At 41.2% G+C, this 22,445-nt stretch overlaps 1 long non-coding RNA gene across 1 annotated transcript; it reads left to right on the forward strand.

Moving 5' to 3' along the window:
* Positions 1 to 80: 80 nt before the first annotated feature.
* Positions 81 to 5,044, forward strand: LOC311494079. Its single transcript, XR_014699263.1, has 2 exons — positions 81 to 3,729; positions 4,399 to 5,044. It is a non-coding gene; the product is annotated as an uncharacterized lncRNA (long non-coding RNA).
* The last annotated feature ends 17,401 nt before the right edge of the window (positions 5,045 to 22,445 follow it).

The raw sequence follows: 22,445 nt of genomic DNA on the forward strand, positions 1-22,445 counted from the left end.
CAGACATTTCAACAGGAATCCATTTGACTCCTGAGCTTTGAATAGTTCTCTGACTCAAAAGATCAAAAAGAGGCATAAGATCTGAGGGAGGCAAGAGAGATTCTTAAGAGGATCGTCTCTCGAAAACTGTACAAGTTTGTGGGTGAAGCCAAGGTGTGTAGAGAGGTGTTCATATTCATTTTAACACGCTTGACTTGTGTATGATGTCGGTAAAACATTTTAAAATTGTAGGGTCTAATGTACAACTGTCTCACTGGTAAAATGCAGTCATTTGTATGACAACACAAGTGTTTTCTAATAGTTTTCACAGATATCTCTGTACCCAGTGAAGGGATGTAAAAATGACAATGGAAAGGCAGCCAGCTTAATAGATTATTGTGTTATACTATTCAGAGACAACTGTGGTGTATCAGTACAACAGCTGGCTCCAGACACTCTGCTAGGTGACAGCTGTAGGAACCTGTGGTCCTCTCAATTCTTCCCCTCTCTGGAATTTAAATTTACGGAGTTGTTTTGCAGAAGAACTCTCCTAACAGATCAACCTTTTTCACCTTAGCCATAAAGGTGCCATGTCTGAACGCGGGACAGGCCCACGCTATCGGACCTCCCTGATGCTCTGGACGTCATCTGAGCCAAAAGAGACAGATTTACACTTCTTGTGGAATTTCCCACTCTTGTTTCTTGACTAATTAGTCCTGAATCGAAAGAACATCAACATGATATCAGGAACTACAAAGAATGAATTGACTCCTTTTGGATTCGAAGGACAAAGTCTAGAAGCCTTAATGTGATGTTCAATTATGTTTTAAACTTGTGATGTACTAATTTTCTTTTTCAGAGACGAATGCAAACATACCATTTTAACAGGTTTTGCCCCCCCTCTCTTGGAATGACCAAGAGAGCGAAACACTGATAAGCCGGTCGTAAATAACTTTCTTTCCCCAGAACCAGACTCTGATCTGCATTTCTCTTCTCTAAAAGAGCCTAAGTTTGATAATATGACTATTGAAAATGTAATAACCTGGTAAGTTATATATTATTGTTCAGGAAGTGCTTACGATCACAATGAGACGATTTTGATCCTTGTACGATAATGCTAGCCCAAATTCACATAATTTGTCACAGTAAGGATGGATCAACATTGCCATCAAGTGGCTATCTTTAAAAGTATTATCTCTCTTTTAACCAATTGTTGAAGTTAAAGAATGTTGAAACTTAGGTATGTTCTTATACTAATAGTAGCTATTAGTTGAAATCATAACTGTTGAAATTGTTATTTTAGAAACCCCGACCTTTTATTATTAGCAAAATGTCAATGTAAAGAGAACTTGAGTTTATTAATTTATTGATGCTTTTGAGTTACTTTGATGTGGTCATTCTGATACGTCATCTTGTCATGTTGTAATGTTGAGTGTTGTCACATACGGAAAACATTGCTAACGAGCCATGATGAGTGATGGAATGATTAAATTTAGTAATATAAAATAGGTTAAGAAGATCAGGCAATAAGACACCTCGAAACAAAGGAGAAGGCGTTCTCTTCTCTTTCCGCGCGAAGATTCTGGAAACCCGATCCAAAACACGCCCTGAATAATTAACTCATAAAACCAGAGAGACGCACCCATTTCTCCGCACTTTTAGGACTTTTATACTTTCGCTCTTTCCGCCGCTCTTTCGCCGCACTTTCTCCGCACTTTCAACTCTCCACTCTCCATTCACGTTTTACTTTTATTTTAGTTTTCTTCTTTACGTACTTAGTCACGTTTATACTTATTAACTTTAAGAACAACTTGAATATTGACAATCCAGTCCTTTTCAAGCTCTGTTTGTTTCTCGTCGGATGTTTTCCCCGACGTACGATTTTTATAGTGACTTAAATATTTTTCTAGCTTTATTCATTTTTATACTCTACGAACCGAAGTACTAACCAACATCGTTTATAAGTTAGCCAGCGTAGTCAGCTGGGATATCAGAGAAAGACCCAATCTCTTCGACGGATCAAGAAATCAAGAAGCTGTTGCCATAGCAACGACATCAAGAAGACGTGACGATCCAGTTTCTTTCTTCAAATACAAAGACATTGCCAAGTGTCATCTGCCTTTGACTGAACACCTACAGCGCTCTCAAGCAAAGCTGGGTGTTGGAGTTGCAGACCAAGCAACAAGTCCTATCTACCGGTCCAAGAGAGACCTGCATCAGCTGTGCCGCTTCGTCACCATCTCGTCACACCGACGCTCTGCCATCACCGACGCCGAGAAGACTCTACAAAAGTAGGCTTAATCGTTCCTACCGCTTAAGACAAAGAGTTGGTGTCACTACTTTGAAACTCCCTACTAACATCTTTTAGAGAAGATTGATTAGATTAGGTATCAAATCCATTCCCTTTAGTTTAGGACTTAAACATCTCCATCTCTCACCATCGCTCCAGAAATTAACTATTTCATACCTTATTATATTCGTTCATTTGATTACACTCCTATATTCTATTAGTCCCTCATTTATTCATAGTTGTCACTTTATTAAATAAATATTTGTTCACACTTAAGAAGTTGTTTGTGATGTTATTTTACGGCAGAGAATGACTGGTACAAATTGTAGTAAAGGATTCACTCCTTCAGATATGCAAATTATTTAATTGAGACTGATAAATTGATTTAAACCGTGTTCTTCCTACGATAACAGGAGGTGGTGCCCTAACGAGACATTTAAAAAGGTGTAGACTACCCTACACAGCCCATTAAACAGCATCAATTAAACCCCTTTCTGCTTCCAGAGATGACCTCTTTTCATATTGTCCTGTCAGACAATATTTTCCTCAGCAGGTTAGAGAGGATCCATCTGTATGATTTTGCGGCTGGAAATAAATCCTGTATTAGTGTGAAAAGAGACAAAACCAAAACAGACTGTACAGCTGGTTCTTTTATAAACTGACACCTTAATGTGAATGCCCTCTTGCTAGTGAGTAACTCACTGTGTCTGCTCCCTCTCACTTTGCACACTTCCTGAACTCAAGAACAAGGACAACCCAGGAAGCAAAATACAACAGGTAAGAAAAAAACCCAATTAAGAAGATTTAAAAACAAATAATAAAAATGTAAAGATAAATATAAAGACACATGGTCTCTCTCCGGTCTGTCAGGATACTATTGACAGTTTGAAACAGGAACTGACTCAGGTCCTTTCTGAGACTGAAAATCCACTTGACGACTTTGAAGTTGTTGTGAGTGTTTCATAAAATCACTTCACTACACTTTTCTTCAGATCTTTGGTTTTGTTGATTGTAACATGTTTTCTTTCCTCCACTGGGTAATATTCATTTGTGAATATAAACAGTTTCTCTCTCACACATCTTCTTTTAGGTCGCCACTTTTGACTATGGGATGAAAGACAAGGACCCCCTTAAAGATACATATTTCTGCGGAAAGGAGCAGTCTGACAGAGCACACCCAATCAGCTATTCCCAAGTTTGAACTACAGCAATGACAATGACAATTTAATCTTAGTGTTAATATTCTGTTTGTTTGTAATTCTTTGTAAGATGACTTTGGCTACATCTTCATTTGCAAACTTATGTTGCTGTTGTTCTTGTCAGGTGTCCAGCTTTCTGCCAGCGCGCTTTTCTGAGAACATCATTCGGGTTTACTGGAAGAATACCAATGAGGCAAATCTGGAAGCTGCCAAAGCAGTGTTTAGTGACTGGTGCAAGAGAAACGGATTCGAAGTACTGAGGTAAGATTTAGATCTAGGATGTGAACTATAATATAGATACTCTTTGTTGTCAGGCCAAATGTTCTATTGAATAACAGTGACAAGCTTCAGTCCATTACAATCAATGTGATGGGAGGAGGAGCAGTTAAAAATGTAAACAGTTCAGAAACTTGGGATCAGACTGTAAGTTCTATTAGTCTCTGATCCCTCTGGATTCTGGGCTGACGGTGGGATAAAAAGTCTATACACCATTGTTAAATCAGCAGGTTTTTGTGATGTAGAAACATCAAGGAATGAATGTTTGTACATTTCTTTAAAAGATTACAACCTATGCAACAGTACTGAAAATCAATGTGGCACATACCAGAAAAAAAAAAAAAAAAAAAAAAAAGATAAAAACAAAAGAGGAAAATACCTGCACACACCTGAACTAATACATAGTTGAACCACCTGCACACGGGGCGGCATCTGTGCACAGTCCTCTTCAAAATATGACAAATCAAATAACATTAAACATTTTATGCGTGAAACTGGGTTTCAAAAACAAGTACAAGGCTTCTTATAACAGTCTCTTTAAGCAGGTAGTTGTACCTTCCAATAGTTGTTTTTTATTTTTATTTGTGTGTGTGTTTATATTTGGTTCTTTTGAATCACATCTCTCACTATACACTGCTCTTTTTAATTCAAAAGGATCTTGGACCATGAAGCTGGAGTTGGAGCTCAACACTGAAAAAGGAAAGAAACACTGCTTATTCAGACCTGTACTCAGGTTTTATAGACCTAGTATATCTTTATTATAGTGGGATCATCATTCTTTCTTTTTTAGACTCCCTCCCATTTGCAGCTTCATATGACATATACTGTATACAATACATAACCTAATCACTATTTTATAGCATGTGTGTAATTTTGTTGTTGACCATCAGACGTGGCTTCTTAAAATGTCATGTTTGTTATATTCAGGTATCAGTCACAGACTTGTTTCTATATTCTCAGGGACTGTGGGGCTTTTAAAAGAGTTGAATCAAATGTGAGTCAAATGAGTCATTTAACGTGAATATTTAGTTTGTGTTTGGGGTCTAATTAGTGGTTTTTGGTTAATGGTAATTATAATATTTAATGGGTAATTTTATGAAATATTCTGAATGAAATGATATATGTGATTAAGGCATAGTTTGTGTATTGTTGTGTTTGGATCACTGTGTGCATATTCACTGTAACTCTATAGCATAATGTTTGTCTAACTGGGAAACCTAAAAGCTTAATAGAGCCTTTGAATTGTACTCCTGTTTAGATGATCTGAGGTGTTGATTCAGAATAAAACTCTTTACTTTTATCCCTCCATTTTAGTCGTTTTCTCTTACATCAAAACTGTAAAGATAGACAGTGTAGTGTGTGTAGTGAGTTTGGGAAACATAATATTAAATTGACTGATTATTCTTTTATACCAGTATAACATGGTTGACTAAAATGCTGGACCAGGTCAACAATTTCCATTAGTCTGTAATGCTCTGTCCTGTGTATAATTAACAGAACCGTGCAAAGATTTAAAGCACTTCTGGAAGGCGTCTGATCACTATGAACAAATTGGTTGAGAAACTCAAATAAAATCACCAAAATAATCCTCACTTTACTTTTACTGCCTACAGTATTGTATAACTGAGGCTCTGTTCAGTTTCAGTTTATGTTTGCATTTAACACAAACATAACTTTGTGTGTCTTCCTTGGAGGCCAAGGCAACCCTCAGGCCACAGGAAAATGTCCTGGTGCTTTCCACGTGTGCTTTGTGAATATTAGTTTTGCTGGCTGGCAAACAGTTCAGATACTGTATTATACTGGTTGTGTAATATGTGGTAGTGCAGGATTATAGGAATAATGTACCACACTCAGGGATAATATCAAATTAAACATAAACTCACCTGCCAATTCATTAGGTATAGAGAAAGGGAATGCAGTCCTGCACTGAATCTAACCATTTGTTCAAAATAGCTAAGAAACTTGAATTGTACTGTGTTGTAGTGACACATGTTTCTATTATTTTGACAGTCCCATTCTAGTTATTGGGCTAGGCTGTATAACAGAAACACCTTAGTGTTTAATTCAATCTAGTTTAAAGGCACCACAAGACCACTTCCGGGTTGAAGTGTTTGTGCAGCACGCCGGATCGTTAGCGCGCCCTGAGACCATTTTAGCGGTTTTTGTCCCACAAATCGAGGGTGTTTCTTAGTGGATTTTACTTCTCGTTTAGTTCACTATCGCAGTTCTTCCGGATTCGCAGAAATCGCTAGCTGTTTAACCCGACATACGCTGTTTGATACTGTTCGCCACCGGCGTCTCAGCCTATTAGCTGCGCCGGCTAAGCTAACCGCTACCAGCGCTCAGACCAACAGACAGCACTTAGCTAACTGCACCACCAACATTTCAGCATCGGCTGCGAGGAACTACAACTTTAACCATCTGATCCACTTACCGAAGCCGAATCAACGCAGCAGGCCCAGAAATGGGCCTCTGCCGGTAAGTACTGATCCCTCCTACACTCCACTGGTACTCACTGCTAGCCTACAGCAGAGTCTGTTGCTACCTCACGCTATCGCACCAAAGACCTCCTTACTGGCCACAGCTTTTTCCCCAGGAGGACCTACAACTTTAACCATCTGATCCACTTACCGAAGCATCTGATCCACTTACCGAAGCCGAATCAACGCAGCAGGCCCAGAAATGGGCCTCTGCCGGTAAGTACTGATCCCTCCTACACTCCACTGGTACTCGCTGCTAGCCTGCAGTAGAGTCTGTTGCTACCTCACGCTATCGCACCAAAGACCTCCTTACTGGCCACAGCTTTTTCCCCAGAACCCTCCACCCCTGGACGAGTCATGCCGCCACTCACCTCATCTCCAGGATGCGACAGTTGTCTCCACAAGTCACAGACCATCTCTGAGCTGGAAGGCAGAATCTCTGCTTTACATCAAATCATAAATGAAGCAGAATTCATGGACTCCATGTATCCTGGTGCGACTGCATTGTCAATCTCTAATGACTCTGTTGTCGTCCTGGGCAAGAAGTCTGCTCCTCTATCCACTGAAGAACTTGATGAAACTGTCCCCGCTGCTACCACTGATGTCTCTGCTGACCACTGGGATCACCGAGGAGCCAAGCCAAAGGTTCTACTGGGACCAACCTCCACCCCCGGCGAATGGACCGTTGCCAGCAGAGGCAGACATGGTGGAAAACTCCTCAATCGCCCCCACCCAGCTAAAGCCCGCAAATTGTCCACGTCCAACACGTTTTCCAGCCTAGAGGAGCAGGAGCAGGACCTCCCTTTGCCCCCATCATCTCTTGCCCTGGAGTCTGAAGGCCCCTCCGCTGTTTCTCCACTCTCCGCTGTCAGGCCTGGCCTTCTCATCTCTCCCGCTGCCCGCTCCCGGCGGCGCTCCTCGGCAAAAATACACTTTACCCCTTGCCCCAAAATCAGGCCGCCGACTAAGCCCCTGTCCTCTGAGCATGTAAAACCATCTTCACAAAATTACCCCGACTCCTCACCGTCACCGTCGGCCATCAAACACTCCATCTCCCACGCCACTTCTCCTCCTCCAGCGGCTGCCCCAACTCCTCTTTTCCCTCCGACGGCGCTGATTCTCGGCGACTCGCTGGTGAGAAACATCCGTTTCTTCAATGCCATTACCCACTGCATTCCCGGGGCCACAACTGTTGATATCCTGAACAAACTTCCCAGTCTCTTAACGTCACTTCCATCGTCCATCACAAAGATAATTGTCCATGTTGGCACATGTGACACCAGTCGCCAGCACTCGGAGATTACGAAAGCCAATTTCATTCGTCTGTTGGATCTCCTCAGCAGCAGCGGTAAATCCATTTTCATCTCCGGCCCTATCCCCACGTCGGGCCGCGGCCCTGAGCCTTTCAGCCGCCTTCTTTATCTTCACACCTGGCTGCAGTCAATGTGCGGCTCATTCAAGATTAACTTTATCCATAACTTCGACTCCTTTTGGTCCCGCCCCTCTCTGTTTTCACCCGACGGCCTCCACCTAAAAAAGTCCGGTAGCCGCTTGCTAGCAGCTAACATACAGCATGCCGTCTCATACCAGCTACCCCTCCGTGCGTGACCATTAACATCATTATCATCACCTGGCCTCTCAGCGCTCCCAGCCCAGCCCACTCAATACAATCTAGCACTTTCAATCAGCGCTGATGCCCTCTCGCGGAAAGTTGTTAGAACTACTCATCCTCCACACTCTTCCTCACCCTCCTCTTTGTGTGAGTCAGCAGTTGCCACTGATCTCACCAGCTCCCCCCGTAGGCCATCCTGTCGCAGTACACTCCCTATCTGTACCATCATATCCTCCAGCAGGCCTGTTCTGCCTTTATTTAGACGACCTTTTAACCATGGTCTACTCCGCTGTCCTCCACACAGAGGCTCTGGTCGCATGTTCAACTACAACTTTTCAACTCCTGACTCTATCCCATCCATCTGGTCCTGCTCACGAACTGCAACTTCCTCATTACGTCATCACAACAAACGACAAGTGCACCTATCAAATCTCCGCCCCCTTCCTCAGTCCTCACAACCTATCATGAAGCAACGTCACCTGAAACTGGCTCTGCTCAACACCCGCTCACTTAACAATAAAGGTCTCATTCTGAACGAATTCATAACTGACAATAACCTGGATTTCCTCTGCATCACTGAAACTTGGCACAAACCTCTGGACTACTTTTCTCTCAACCAGACCACACCGACCGGATACACCTACATGGACAAACCCCGATCTGAGGGGCGGGGAGGTGGTGTAGCAGCATTCTACAGGAAGGACATTAAAACATCCACCATCTCCATCCCTGCTGCTCGCTCCTTTGAACACCTCACATTCAAACTCTCTGGTCCCACTCCTCTGGTCACTGCCATCATCTACCGCCCTCCCAAACCAAACCCCTCCTTCCTCTCTGACTTTTCTGACTTCCTCACCCAGTTATCGGCCATCTCACCTTCCGTTCTTCTTCTGGGGGACTTCAACATCCACATTGACACTGACTGCAAATCTGCCACTGAATTCCTGGAACTGCTACACTGCTTCGACTTCACTCAACACGTCAACTTTGCCACCCACAGCCGTGGTCACATCCTGGACCTGGTCTGCTCCACTGGTCTCACCTTACATCACCTCTCCAGCGTCAACCTCAACATCTCTGACCACTTGGCAATTATCATGGACATCAACATCCCCATTCCCACCGCTAAGGACAAACGGACAATATCTTTCAGAAACCTCAAATCCATCTCCCCTTCAGCCCTTTCTGCCTCTCTTGCTAGTAAAATATCTGCTTCCCCCCCTCCGTTAACTGACAATCCCTCTGACCTCACCAAATTCTACAACGTAACACTCTCCTCCTGTCTCAACCAGCTAGCCCCCATCAAAACTAAAACTGTCTCCTTCACCCACTCTGCCCCCTGGTACACTCCTGAACTACACAAAATGAAATCACAAAAACGACAGCTTGAAAGACTTCACAAGAAAACCGGTTTAACTGTCCATCTACAAGCCTATACAGATTACCTTCAGCAGTACAAGGATGCTCTCAGTACTGCCCGATCCACCTACTACTCTCACCTCATTCACTCTGGCTCCACCAACCCCAAGGCTCTGTTTTCTACAGTAAATAAACTCCTCAAGCCCAGCGACAATACCTCCAACTCATTCACCACTGACAAATGCAACTCCTTTCTCTCATTCTTCCAAACAAAAATCGACACCATTTACAACAACTTGTCCTCCTCTCCTGCCCCCACGGCCTGCACTCCCACTCCCTCACCTGCTCCTCCCCTCCTCACCTCTCAGCCTCTGTCTCAGTTCTCCCCCGTGTCACCAGGGGAGCTGCCCAAAATTATGATAGGCATGAAAACCTCTACATGTGTTCTGGATCCCATCCCATCTCACCTCATTAAGGACTCTTTACCAGCCATCTCCACACTCATCACAGAAATCATCAACTCCTCCCTCAGGTCTGGCTCAGTCCCCCGTTCACTCAAACTGGCTGCTATCACCCCCATCCTCAAAAAACCTGGACTCAACCCTGACATCTTGTCGAACTTCCGGCCCATCTCCAATCTCCCCTTTCTGTCCAAAATACTGGAGCGTATTGTCGCCACACAACTCAAAGCCCACCTCTGCTCAAATGACCTGTTCGAACCATTTCAATCCGGTTTCCGTTCCCAACACAGCACCGAAACAGCCCTCCTGAAAGTCACCAATGACATCCTCCTCTCCGCAGACTCCGGCCAGCTCACCATCCTCATCCTCCTGGACCTCACTGCAGCTTTCGACACCATAAATCACACCATTCTCCTCTCCCGCCTTGAGTCCTCCCTCGGCATCACTGGCACTGCACTCTCCTGGCTCAAATCATACCTCTCAGACCGACAACAATTCATCCACATCAACAACTGCACCTCCTCCACTGTTCCTCTGTCCCAAGGTGTCCCCCAGGGATCGGTGCTTGGTCCTCTCCTCTTCATACTTTACCTGCTCCCCCTTGGCAACATCATTCGCCACCACGGTCTCCATTTCCACTGTTATGCTGATGACGTCCAGCTTTATATCTCCACCAACTCCATCACTCCCGCCACTCTTTCCACTCTCTCCAATTGCCTCGCTGACATCAAATCCTGGATGCAGATCAACTTCCTCAAACTAAATTGTGACAAATCAGACCTAATCATTATCGGCCCCAAATCCCTCAACAACACCACAGACAGTTTCCGCCTCACCATCGACAACTCCACCTTGTCTCCATCCCCCAACAGCCGCAACCTCGGAGTCATCTTTGACAGTAACCTCTCCTTTGATCATCACATCAATCAAATCACCAGAACTGCCTTCTTCCACCTCAAGAACATTGCCCGACTCCGTCCATCACTCTCCTTCTCTGCTGCTGAAACCCTCATTCACGCCTTCATCACTTCCAGAATTGACTACTGCAACAGCATCCTCTATGGCACACCATCCAAAACTTTAAATAAACTTCAGTACATCCAAAATTCTGCTGCACGTCTGCTCACCCACACCCGCTCCCGTGATCACATCACTCCTGTCCTCCAGAAACTCCACTGGCTCCCAGTTCCACAGCGTATTCAGTTCAAAATCCTCCTCCTCACACACAAAGCCCTCCATAACCAGGCCCCTTCCTATCTCACTGACCTGCTCCATCGCCACAATCCATCCCGCAGCCTCCGTTCATGTGACGCAAACCTCCTTACTCCACCACTCAAGACCAAGCATCGAACCTGGGGCGACAGAGCCTTCTCTGCAGCTGCCCCCTCCCTCTGGAACTCTCTCCCCAAACACATCCGCGACTGTACCGACCTTCCTACCTTCAAATCTCTGACAAAAACACACCTTTTTAAAATTGCTTTTAATGTTTAGCTCAGTTTATTGTGTTTTTGATGTTATATTTCACACAGTGGATTTGATGTCCTTTTTATGTAAAGTGTCTTTGAGTATCTTGAAAAGCGCTTTTAAATAAAATGTATTATTATTATTAATATACACCTCAAAAACGATCCTGCAGTTGAATCACCAACTTTATCCATTATATATAATGCTTCTTTTTATTTATTTATTTATTTATTTGATAGGGACAGTGCACATTAATGAACATCTATTCAGACAGCAATAGACGTAAATATGGTAGATTATAGCGTGGGTGATGATGTTCAGTGGTGAATGTGAATTAGTTCTTCAAGTTTGTCAAGTAAGATTTTATCAGCCCTGCTGAAAGAGATGTCTCAGTGCGTATCTGAATTTGTCATTCAAATACAGTGACTATCCTTCCTGTTCCTGTGACTTTACACGATGGATTAGCAAATTTGTACTTTGATCCTTTGCATTTGCCTGCCACAATGGATGCCAGTGTTTACCTATTTCCATAGTAAATTCTCATTGCACAAGCCCAACTATATACCGTCCATTTTCTGTCCTTCATGTGTTTTCTACAAGCTTAGTGGGTACGTGACATTGAAACACAGGTTTCTGCTTTGTGTTCCTTCTTATATTGTTACACAGCCTCATCAGTCTCATTGATTTGTGAGTCCTTGAAAGTAAATTTTCATCCACTCATTTTTAATGCTTTCCTTTTCTTTCATTTCCAATATTAAAGTATCTTTTGCAAGTGTTTAAGAAAAAATATGACTAATGAATAATTATTTACTTGTTTATCAAAAGGGTTAGCACTGATGTCTCATAGCAAGAAGGTTCCAGGTTCGAATCCAGGTCGACTGGGCCTTTCTGTGTGGATTTTGCATGTTCTCTCTGTGTCTGCGTGGGTTCTCTCCGGGTACTCCGGCTTCCTACCACTGTCCAAAGACATGCTGGTTAGGTTCATTGGTGATTCTAAATTGGCTGTAGGTGTGAATGTGAGTGTGAATGGTTGTGTGAATGGTTGTCTGTCTCTCTGTGTTAGCCCTGCAATGGACCAGCTACCTGTACAGGGTGTACCTCGCCTCTCGCCCGATGACTGCAGGGATGGGCTCCAGCACCCCCCCGCGACCCTTCACAGGACAAGCGGTTACAGAAGATGAATGAATGAATATATAGCGTCTGGTGTTATCGTTCCTCATTCACGCTACTGATATTGTCATATTGTATATAAACCTTTCAGACATGTTTCAGTGGATGTTTCATGGACACCTGCAGTGCAGTGAACAATTAATAAACAAAACAATAATGTGTATTATAATTGAAATTCAAACAATGTCACCACAAAGTCAAAATCAGTACAGATGTTGTTGGAAATAAACATGCCATATTTTCATATGCAGGCTCTCTACACTCGCTTCTAAATGCAACATTCTGGTATTACTTTGTCCTGTCAGTCTCTATCGGCTCAAATCTGGCAAAACTAGAGGAGAGACTGATTCCAGCAGCGATGATGATGTTCAGTGGTGAATGTGCATTAGTTCTTCAGGTTTGTCAAGTAAGATTTTGTCAGCCTTGCTGAAAGAGATATCTCTGTGCGTATCTGAATTTGTCATTCAAATACAGTGAATATCCTTCCTGTTCCTGTGACTTTACAAGATGGATTAGCAAATTTGTACTTTGATCCTTTGCATTTGCCTGCCACAATGGATGCCAGTGTTTACCTATTTCCATAGTAAATTCTCACTGCACAAGCCCAATTATATACCGTCCATTCTCTGTCCTTCGTGTGTTTTCTACAAGCTTAGTAGGTAGGTGACACTGAAACACAGGTTTCTGCTTTGTGTTCCTTCTTATAGTGTTGCAGTCTCATCAGTCTCATTGATTTGTGAGTCCTTGAAAGTAAATTCTCATCCACTCATTTTTAATGCTTACCTTTTCTTTCATTTCCAACACCAATATTAAAGTATCTTTGGCAAGTGTTTAAGAAAAAATATGACTTTTTTTAAAAAAAAAAAAAAAAAGAAAAAATATGACTAATGAATAATTATTTACTTGTTTATCAAAAGGGTTAGCACTGATGTCTCATAGCAAGAAGGTTCCAGGTTCGAATCCAGGCCGACTGGGCCTTTCTGTGTGGAGTTTGCATGTTCTCTCTGTGTCTGCGTGGGTTCTCTCCGGGTACTCCAGCATCATCCCACTGTCCAAAGACATTGGTGATTCTAAACTGACCATAGGTGTGCATGTGAGTGTGAATGGTTGTCTGTCTCTCTGTGCTAGACCTGCGATAAACTGGCAACCTGTCCAGGGTGTACCCCGCCTCTCGCCCGATGACAGCTGGGAATGTTAGAAATGAGGAAAACATGTACTATTAATCTTATGTATAAAGTATGTGAAATGTTTACAGAATGATGGCAGTGACCAATCTCATAGATGTGGCCAAGGTATAAAAGGCTGTTATTAAAACCCCAGGTAGTTGTTGTGTGGTCTGTCTTGATCAGCTGTATTAAACTGTGGGATCGAATATTATTCATCAGATTAGGTGTATGTGTGTTGTATGTAAAGTACATCTACATTTATATTACCTTTACATGATTATTTACATTTTTTTATGTGCATGTGGGTTTATGCATAAGAAAGTGTATATTTTGTTGCTTTATTTATTTATTTAACAGCCAAATGTTTGTAGTCTTATATTATGTCTATGATGTTATTTCTGCTCCTTATGATCAATTTAATCAACATAATTTTGACAAGATATTCACAAAAGTATCTGTGAAGGTTCTTAATCATCCAGGTCTCAGTATCTTCAAAAACAAAGTTAGAAGAAAGGCAACTGGGCTTGTCATCTGTGGGCGCCTCCCACAGATGTAAACTCCCCACTTGGAGCTGGTTGCCTTTGTTTTATCTTTGTTTTGGAAATTCATAAAAGTAGTTACAACATATGAAAACAAATATAGTAAAACTTTAGTAATTTAAAGCACTTGTTGGTGCTTTCAATGATCAATATTCAAAAGAAATTAACTTTTAAGGGGCAGTGTCTGCAAATAAGATCACTCTATCTTCTAACAGACACTTCAAATACCTCTTGATTGACAACCAAATATAATTTTTAGATGCAAAGGTTAATCTGTTTGCAACCAGGCTGTCAACAGTAGCTGCTGTTACCCCTAGGCTCCCTTCAGCAGAGAAAGAGAGTTTATTTTTATTTAATCTCCAAGCTTGTTTTACCAAGAGCATTCCATATTCAACTTGCAATGTGAGGAAGCTCACTGAGAATGAGGCATAGGACAGACCACAGTTGGGCTTTAGATGATTCACAGTGGAGTTGATGGTTAACAGTTATGTTTTTAGATCAAATTATTTACAGTTATCTGTCTGATAGATTTGTTTCTAAACATTTGTCAAATTTTCGTCCTCCATTGATCCATGGGCACAAGAAAAGTCCAGTCAGCTCTGTTAAAAGGAGGAACTACAAGTTAGGGGACATACATAAACAAGTAATGAACAACTGTAAGGCTGTCCTAAAAAAGTGAGCAAGAACTAGAGAGGTCCCTCAGTCAAGACCTATGACAACATACTGTATGTGGCACATAAGCAACTGAAAGGTTTTTTAAACTTTGCCATTTAAAAAATTAAAAACAAAAATGGATAGAGTTAGATGATAAAATACGTACTTGAATTTGCTATTCAAATATATATCAGAACCAGAATAAGTATGCCTTTATTGTCCTTGCACACAGTACAACGAGAGAAGGTAGATATATGTAAACATCTTCCTGCTTGATCCTTTGCATGTTTCCATGGCAAACTCTGTTAATTAATAATTCAATGATATGATCAAAATGTTATGTTTCCACAGTGAGTGTTAAATAATAACACAAGTACTTAACAATAACTAACTTCTAACTAAAATGTTATAAACCTTCAATAAGTTCTGGCAGATGACTCATCATAATCTGACACGTATCTAAATGTGCCTCACTGTGCATTTTCTAGAGACATATAACAAACGAGGAATGTTTAAGAGCTTGTTGACATTCCTAAATGCCTCTCAAATGGACTCTTTGGGTTTCATACAAAAAGACATTATGTCCTAAATGTCTTTCATATTTTTATATGCGTAATATTCTCCAAACCTTCAGCTGTACAACCATCTTGTAACAACCATCTTGTAAACTGTTCATTTCATCCTAATCAATATTATATACACATGATAACCAGCGACATATCCCCTAGATTTGTTACATATTCCAGTTCATTTGTGGGAGAGTTTTGTTCACATACATGTCGTTGCAGAGTGGAAAACGAGAAACAAGACAGAAGGTTAGTATACAGATATATACACATATTAATTTTTCCTGAAAATGTTGCATACAGACATTTATTGAAGAACTGTTTCTACTGTTTTTTTCACTTTGTCAGGTTAGAAATGAGGAAGACATGTACTGTTAATCTTATGTGTGAAGTACATGAAATGTTTTCAGAATGGGGGCAGTGACCAATTTCACAGGTGTGGTCAAGGTATAAAAGGCTGGTATTAAAACCCCAGGTAACTGTCTGTGTTTTCTGTCCTGATCAGCTGTACTAAACTGTGGGATAGAATATTATTCATCAGACTATCCTGAAATATCTACTCAGCACTTGTCAGATCTACATGAGTGAGAGGCAGATTTGACATCTGACAGCTTCGTGGACATCCCTGCAAAAAGAAGGACGTGAAGATTTATCCAGAGGTGAGTTTTCTGGTTTGGTATTTGTAATTAATGATTAAATAATGACATTTTCAGCTAATATAAAGCCTACACTCTTAACCCGAATTAGTTGACTTAACTCGCAAATCGCGTGGAAACCCGTTGCCCTATACCACTTTAGTTTTTTCACAAGCTGAAACTAAACAAGTCGAGTTGTATTAACATGGAACTCTAACTTTTTACACAAGCTAAAACTAAAAATGGCGAATTGTATTAACATGAAATTCTGACTTTTTACACAAGCTGAAACTAAACAAGTCGAGTTGTATTAACATGGAACTCTAACTTTTTACACAAGCTAAAACTAAAAATGGTGAATTGTATTAACATGAAATTCTGACTTTTTACACAAGCTAAAACTAAACATGTCAAGTTGTATTAACATAGAACCTTAAGTTTATATTTATATTTATTAGTAGTGTGTACTGAAAATCATTAAGATAAAATTAGCTAATATACTCATAATTTATTACAATCACTGTATTTTCCTCTAATTTATTTTTTATTTTTTGTATGAAATGTTTCAATTAAAGTGGATGGAAATGAAGAAACACCTTTAAATGCTCCATTGCATTTTATTTAAGAAAAATGGCAAAACACAGCCAAAGTTGTTAGGACAAACTTAACATCAGGTCAACCTCAACATGATCAACCAAAAAAGATTAATCTGAAAACGGTCATTCTTAATCATTGAAACAATTATGTGTGTTGGTGTTGAATGTGTCTCAAATTTACAAGAAAAAAATGTGGATGTCCCCTGAGATTTAAGTGGTAAAAATCCATCAAAAAAAACAAAAACAAATCACAAGAAACCACCACTCAAATATCTAATTCCATCTACAAAGACTGATGATGCCACATGAACTGAAACAATTGTGTCTTGTGTCTTTCTGCTAAAACTTTAACAACATTTTTTAATTTTCACAGAAGTGACATCTTTCAGCGTGCTTCCTACAGCACCTTGTGTGTTGAGTGTGCATTGCAGGTGTTAAATGTGTCTCAAATTCACAAGAAAAAACTGTGGATGTCCCCTGAGATTTAAGTGGTAAAAATCCATCAAAAAAAAAAAAAAAAAATCACAAGAAACCACCACTCAAATATCTAAGTCCATCTACAAAGACTGATGATGCCACATGAACTGAAACAATTGTGTCTTGTGTCTTTCTGCTAAAACTTTAACAACAACATTTTTAATTTTCACAGAAGTGACATCTTTCAGCGTGCTTCCTACAGCATTTAAGTGTGTGCAGGTGTGTATGTGTGTCAGTGTTGTTTGTGAATGTGTGGGTGTTGTACGTGTGTCTGATTGTTGGCTTGTTTAACAGAAAATAAAAATGTAAAATAAAAATGTTTACCCTACAGGTCAGAAAGTATTATTGCTGGTGTGGCAAAAAAAAAAGAAAAAAAAAAATTAAAAAAGTAGTCAATAGCTTCTTACAGTAGACTTGACGTCTCTTTACATTGCAAGCTGATTTTTCAAAGTCTGTAGCTTTGGCTTTAGGTCAGTGTGGCCCAACGAGAGCAATACCTGTTGGATGAACTGAAATGTGAGCTTCATAGTCTTGGGGTAGTTCAGATGGAGTGCATATGTGAGTCCAAACAGAATGCACATGGCTTTTGGCAGATCTCGAATGTTGTCCATGACAACTTCTCCCTCAATGATGATTTTCAACGAGGTTGGACTGAGATGCTGGGAAGATGCGAGCACAGCACCTTCACGTTCAATGAGAATTATCCCAATGTCCAGGTCATGAAAGGATTCATCATCAGTGTCCTTAATAAAGAATAACAGAAGAGAACAATCATCAAATTAGATTTCTCTAAAACACTATAAGAGTGTCATGGTAAAAAAAAATAATGGTGAAAACATTAAGAAAGCAAGAGCTTACTTACAAAACATGCTTTGAAGAAGTTTGTGGGGTTGTCCCCAAGGATGATAGGAAGCCCTCTGAGCACCTGTGTCCGGATCGCAGTTGGCTCTGTAGTCTTTTGGGGAATAAACACAATAACACAAGTTAGATAGCTAAAATGAAAAACAAATAATGATCTATAAGAAAGCTTAACCAGCCAAGAAATGTTTGGATAGAATTACACAACTAATAGAGTAGGACTGTGATATAAGTACATAATGTGTATGGACCAACCTTGGTCTGTTGAGAAATCTGTGTCAACAACTGTCCAACATTCCCTCTCTTGGATCCAAATAACTCAAGAAGACGAGGACTGTGCCGATCAATGCTCTCATAAAATTCCTGCTTGAGGTTCTTGCCCACGATCCTGCTGAACTCCATGAACACCTGAGAAATACAGAGAACAAAAAAACCCCCACAAACTAAGAACTTGAACAAAAAAAAAATAAAAAATAAGAACTTGCATCAACTGAACTATACAAGGCAGTTAAGCCATCTTGCTCTCTTTAAATACACCAGACTACATTGGAAAAAACTGTAATTTCACCTCAAGACACAGGAGCTGCTACTCTGCTGCAGCTGCTGCTTAGTTTGTGGGAGTGTTATGGTGCAAATTTAAAACCCTTTACTAACATCTAAGTCAATAATACGAACTAACCAGCAGCAGACCAGTAACTCAAGTGTAAAAAAAATACTATTGTTTTCCTTAAAGAGGACACAACAAATATACATCTGGACACATTATACAATAATAGAAATATAGTTATTAGTTTTCCTCTCTTTCTTGAACATACCTGATCTTCAGTAAAGAGGGCAGGCCAGCGTTTCACCATCGTGCTTATGGCAGGTTCCGACTCCACTACCTCTTTTCTTCTCAGTGCAAATGTCTGGTCCATCTTCTGTTTCACAAGAAGTCCATTTGGTGTTCTCTTCTGCATTTCATCAACCAAGTCTTTGCAGGCTCCCTCCAGGGCAGCCTGATCACATCCATCCGGAAAGTTGGGCAAGTAGTTTATTTCACCTTTCTTCGCCTTCTTGATGCGCTTGTTAACTGGTTGTCCTTCGGCTGAATGCCTTCCCCGCTTACCTGAGTTTACTGCAACATCAAGGCTTCCTGATTGCCTACGCTTTGTTCTATAATTTGCCATTTTATGTTTTAAGCTATTTTTCCAACCACAACAACGAGTGGTTGAGCCTCGCTCCTGGAGACAGGGGTGCTTGCTTATCAATGCTAATGCAACACTTTCGAACTGAGCAGCAGTTGGGTACGCTGTGTAGCAATACATGGCCTCTGCCAATCTTTCAAGTATCTCGTGTTTTAGTTCTTTTGATACTTTAAGGTATATACCCTCACTCATAAAAAGCAGATCTGCTTGCCTGAGTCTATACTGCACATCAACAGAAAAGTTTGGGATATCGAAAAATTCTGGCCACTGTTTCTGTCGCTCCAGAGGTGAGTGTGAGAGTATCTCTGTTTCTGCTGTACTGGGTGTGTCACTGAAGACTTCATCAGATAAGACAGAAACCAGCTCAAGGACAGGGATGACTTTGACTGTTGGTCTCTCTGGAAGTTCTTCAGTATCTGTCAGATTGCATAGTTCATTATTGAAATCCGGATCTTGGTATTGAAGACTGAAGTTATGATTAAGTCCCAGTGATTCTTTAAGCTGGCTTTTTAAATCCTCGACTGTCGACGGTCTTGTATTTAGGATGACTTTTCTTATGTCCGCCTCTGTTAGAATAACCCTCAAGGTCATCTTCTGGTTTGCAGTCATCTTGGGAATAGAAACAATAATTAGGTCATTAGAAATATACATATCCAAAAGGACAGTTAATTTCTGAGCCATTGCTTTGTCCATCACAAAGATCACCATTTTATGAACTAAACTTTGAGTACTATTCTGAAAAACAAAATCTTGGGAATTCTCAAAAATCACAAGACAAAAATGTCCCCTGAAATTAAAGTGGTAAATCATTAAAAGCTGGGTGTTGTCCGTGTGTGTTGTCCGTGTGTGTTGTCGATGTCTGTGTGTGTTGTCTGTGTCTGTTGTCTGTGTCTGTTGTTGTCTGTGTGTGTTGTCTGTGTCTGTTGTCTGTGTCTGTGTGTGTTGTCTGTGTGTGTGTTGTCTGTGTGTGTGTTGTCCGTGTGTGTTGTCGATGTCTGTGTGTGTCTGTTGTTGTCTGTGTGTGTTGTCTGTGTGTGTTGTTGTTGTCTGTGTGTGTGTTGTCGATGTCTGTGTGTTGTCTGTGTGTTGTCGTTGTCTGTGTGTTGTCGTTGTCTGTTGTCTGTGTGTGTTGTCATTGTCTGTGTGTGTTGTCGTTGTCTGTGTGTTGTCGTTGTCTGTTGTCTGTGTGTGTTGTCATTGTGTCTGTGTGTGTTGTCATTGTCTGTGTGTTGTCGTTGTCTGTTGTCTGTGTCTGTGTGTGTTGTCGTTGTCTGTTGTCTGTGTGTGTTGTCGTTGTCTGTGTCTGTGTGTGTTGTCATTGTGTCTGTGTGTGTTGTCATTGTCTGTGTGTTGTCGTTGTCTGTTGTCTGTGTGTGTTGTCGTTGTCTATGTCTGTGTGTGTTGTCGTTGTCTGTTGTCTGTGTGTTGTCGTTGTCTGTGTGTGTTGTCTTCACGTGCTGTCTTAACACAGAATATAACGCCTGAGGGTCACTACTAAATTATCACCATATCTGTATCCTGTAAGAGGGAAGACATCATTCAGCTCTTTCAGTTGCACCACACACTGAGAGGGGTTACTGCTGTCACAGATGAGTTCGAAAGATCTCAAATGTTCATGGTACCACGCAGTCATCTCATTGCAAACAAACAGGATCTCAGTGTTAAGTGCCACTACCTGTTTGATCTGCCTAAATGAAGGGAGGCCAGAGCATGAACCGACAGAGACTATCATGTCTGCACAATATCTGATTCCATCTACATAGACTGATGATGCCACAAGAACTGATGTAAGCTGAGGAACTCTCTGGCAGAAGACCTGTTGGACATTCTCAGGATATGATGTGATTGATGTGATAGTGACCTTATCCATTTCAACTGAAGGCTTGAAAAATGAACTTGTGTCCAAGTAGTAAGCCATCATTTTCTGATGCTTAACAGCCAATGTAAGAGCTACATTTTTGAAGTTGTGGGCATTACGAATGACTCGCTTGAAGAATTTATGTTTTCCTTCAAACCGCATTGTCCAAACATCTGAAAGGGGACCAAATGCCTTGATCATTTCAGGGTAATGCTCGACATAGTGGTGTTTTGGCCGTAATCTAAAATCTGGGAAGGTTATTTGCAACAAGTCTCTGTGTTCTGTCACTTTGCAGTCAAGGAAGTGTACAGACTCTTCAGTGTGTTTTGTAGCTACAGCCAACTCAACAATATCTTTGAGGAGCAGCAGAATATTCCAAGCATTGTCTCCTTCAGGGACTTTATGGCCAATGATAAGTGGGAGCAGCCTGAGTAGGGCCCAGTTCTCATGGCCATTGCCACCTATGGTCCCTTTAGTAGAGAAGCCATGGGCAATTGGCTGGGGCTGGTCAGTTTTGTCATGAAAAGCATATTCAAAAGTTTTCATGGCATGGTTAAGTGTTTCTATGGTGAAATACTTCTTAGAAATCATGTCTGAAATACAGAGGGATAACTCAACAGGGACAATGCCCTCCAAAAGGTCATGGAGGATGTCAGGGGGGTACCCACGAACAACATGAAAGTGCTCCAGACCGTCAGTCAATACACACTCTCCTTTTACACCATAACGTTTGGCCATAGTTGGATCCTGCTTTACCTCATGTACCTGCTGGTTGTGAGTGTCTATAGTGCGGGGTTCAAAAGCACCTGAACTTACCTCCTTGGCTTGCATCTCGTTTCTTGTCACCATACAGAACCTGCAGAATCTGTCCACCGTAAAACTTTCGAAGAATCCTGCCAGAGAATGAGCAGCCAGGTTATCAGCAGCCACATATAAAACTGTACCTTTAACACATTCTCCTAACTTTTCAACATACACACCATGTTGTTCCAAAGAAGCCAGATCTTGAATAAGAGGGCGGAGAATTTTAGCGTAGCCAAATTCTTTTACATCAGAGGCTTTACACAAAACAGCAAGCTGAATGGAGTGGAGTGTGGATCTGTATTTCGATGGTACATTAGCTATCACCCAATACACTGCACTCATTTTGTGCTTCTTTCTAGATGTTCCTAAAGGATTGGACACTTCAAAATCATCTATATAAAGTCCAACAGCGATTTTGAATTCCTCCCCTTTAAGGAGGTCATTGTCATTACAGTAAGAGCCATCTCTGTATGAACTGTACTCATATTGCATATGCTTTTGGACGGGAAGAGCTTTATCCAAAATGTCTGCCCTATTCAACATCTTCTGTAGCATTGGATGCAAAGGAACATATACAGCACAAGACTTTTTACCTCTTTCAATCATGTACTCCACTGGTTTAACCTCTGTGAAGTTTTTATTCACATATGCTGCTCTCCTTTTAGTTGTTGATAAGGGGCCATCCTTGCCACAGAATTTCATGATCACATTGCTCTTTGCAGCAGCCCTGACTAACTCTTCCACGACTGAATCATCGACATCTGTGTGTTGTTTCAGAATGTCATTGACTGCATTATGCAGCAGTGGCTGGGATA

Source organism: Chelon labrosus, assembly GCF_963514085.1.
Source record: "Chelon labrosus genome assembly, chromosome: 10".
Classification (NCBI taxonomy): Eukaryota; Metazoa; Chordata; class Actinopteri; order Mugiliformes; family Mugilidae; genus Chelon; species Chelon labrosus.